The sequence below is a fragment of the Eptatretus burgeri genome, chromosome 15 (assembly GCF_056783735.1).
Source record: "Eptatretus burgeri isolate ZD-2024b chromosome 15, Ebu_testis_v1, whole genome shotgun sequence".
In the NCBI taxonomy this organism is placed as follows: Eukaryota; Metazoa; Chordata; class Myxini; order Myxiniformes; family Myxinidae; genus Eptatretus; species Eptatretus burgeri.
In genome coordinates, this window is record NC_140975.1 from 46,639,864 (window position 1) to 46,642,363 (window position 2,500).

The 2,500-nt window shown below is 45.3% G+C and overlaps 1 protein-coding gene across 3 annotated transcripts in view; it reads right to left on the reverse strand.

Annotated features, from left to right (window-relative positions):
* LOC147012111 (protein-L-isoaspartate(D-aspartate) O-methyltransferase-like) overlaps positions 1-2,500 on the reverse strand; it is a 16,735-nt gene that overhangs the window by 11,835 nt on the left and 2,400 nt on the right. The window contains exon 1 of one of the 3 annotated variants that reach the window (XM_085858394.1): positions 365-388. The exons of the other annotated variants lie outside the window; for them this stretch is intronic. The gene's annotated coding sequence lies outside the window, so the exon portion shown is untranslated. Of the gene's footprint in view, positions 1-364; positions 389-2,500 lie in introns of those variants that run through there. 3 annotated transcript variants of the gene reach the window in all.

Genomic DNA, 2,500 nt, shown 5'->3' on the forward strand with positions numbered 1-2,500 from the left:
TTCCGGCACTAAAGAAACAACAGATGGGTTAGGATTATATACATTTCTAATATTTACACTACCCATGGCTCAGGACCTGTGATTTGAGGAGAGAAAAGACAACAAAAAGCAACATTTGTGGATGCTCTGGATGCTGGTGCTCAAGCAGATGGTGGCGAACCCTGTCAAGAATTATCCGAGCAAAGACCCTGCCCGGCACTGAGAGCAGCGTTACCCCTCGGTAGTTGTTGCAGTCTTGGCGATCACCCTTCCCTTTTCAGAGAGGGACAACAAGGCCCCTCTCCCAGTCAGTTGGGATGATGCCTGTGTTCCAGACAGAGCACAGAACTGCATGCAACGACACGAGTACAGCATTTCCACCAACCTTGAGAAGTTCAGCATGGATGCCACAGATCCCTGGAGCTTTACCCCATTTCAACCGGTTCACCGCAGACTGTGTTTCCACAAGCGAAGGTGGACCACAGTTGATTGGAGGGTCAGCAACAGGGATTGTAACACCACTGACGTCCAACTCAACAGCTGGTGGATCAGCCTGGTACAACCGCTCAAAGTAACCGGCCCAGCGGGCCTTCACTTAGCGGAGGGCCTCCTGCAATAGCGGAGGGCAATAGTGAATGGAAAATGAATACTCAGAATGGAACAGAAGGATTATGGAGGATGGACAGCACCAGGGGGTTTGATACGCGAACCCCACTACAAATACACAAAATGTGGTTTCTTTAAAAGGGAATACATTTAATGAAACACATATTTATAAGGACAATAATGAAGATTTAATGAAACAAATATAATAAATAACTTCTTTGATTGACGCCTTGCACATACAGACACAAACACAGACAAAGGGTGACAAATTAAAATAATCACCCCCCTTTTTAAATATATTGGTATTCAGCCTGGTCAAGGGCTGGAGCTCGTCAAATACGTAATGGGGAACTTTGGCCAGCATGTGCACTTGCAAGCAAAATGGCGCCGTCTCTTGTCGAGCCCGGGAGGAAGGCGCCTCCACCATCCACGTGCACAAGCAGGCAAAATGGCGCTTCACTTGTAGCAGCTTTCCCCCGCAGGTTTACGAACGTGCCAGCCTTGCTATTCCTGAGCGGCCGCTACCTGCCTCGTGTGCTCCTCGCACCAACCTCGAGTGCATGTCCCGCCGAACCAGACGGGAGCCCTCCACACTACACGCGAAAATCTGGCCGGCACACCCTCAATCGGCTCTGCTTGATCACTCCAGATGTGCAATCTGCTGTCTCCGAAGCCCCCTCGCTAAGCACACTGCGCCTTCGATCTTCCTCCTTTTTATCACCCTCCCTCTCCTCCTCGCCTCCAAACCCAGGAAGGCAGGGCTTCTCCTGTTGTTGTTTCAGGGTCCCCAGCTTATGGCCTGGCTTGGAATATAAAAACATAGGGAAAATCACAGAGGGTAATTATGTCCAGGAGAACTTATTTTTACTCCTTAAGCTAATTAACACCGCACCACCCCTCATGTGGTGATAGGTAACACTGAAGCTGACAGATTCCCTGACTTATTTACAATGAAATGCTTCTACCTATCCACGGACCATGGTACACAATACAATCTGATTTGTACTATTAAATACGTTAATCTACCCCCATAATCAGAACAATGTTACCACACACACACACACACACACACACACACACACACACACACACACACACACACACACACACACACACACACACACACTACACTTCCTGTAAACGACATGTGCATGTTGATTTACTCGTTCTTAAACTCGACCATGTACAAAAAAAAAAAGTCCAGGAAAATAGTGAAAAATAGCACTCGAACCACCAAAGTCCTCAAAATTAAAAAATAGTGCCAATACCTCTGGGTGCTCACCTGGTAGTGGCTGGATAAGAAAACCAGGGAACCACCAGTAGGCTTGAATAACCCAAAAAAATTTAACGGAGAAGAAAGTAAATACTTATGGATTTTTTTTTTAAAGCAGTGAACAAACTTTGGTCGATCACGGGTGATGAAGGTTGTGTCAAGTTTTATCAAAATAGTGTGTGTGTAGTTTTGGAGAAGAGAAAATACCTATTTTGGGGGGCAACCCCACAGTAAAACCCTTTAGACCCTGCTTTTTCTGATTCCGTGAATAATCTTTGGTACATCACAGGTGATGAAGTTTTTGATCAAGTTTCATTTAAATTGTGTGTGTCGTTTCGGAGAAGAGAGAAAATACCTATTTTGGGGGGCAACCCCCCAGTAAAACCCTTTAGATCCTGCTTTTTCTAATTCCGTGAATAATCTTTGGTACATCACGGGTGATGAAGGTTGTGATCAAGTTTCATTTAAATTGTGTGTTTAGTTTCGGAGAAGAGAAAATACCTATTTTGGGGGGAGCAACCACCCAGTAAAACCCTTTAGACCCTGCTTTTTCTAATTCTGTGAATAATATTTGGTACATCACGGGTGCTGAAGGTTGTGATCAAGTTTCATTTAAATTGTGTGCGTAGTTTCGGAGAAGAA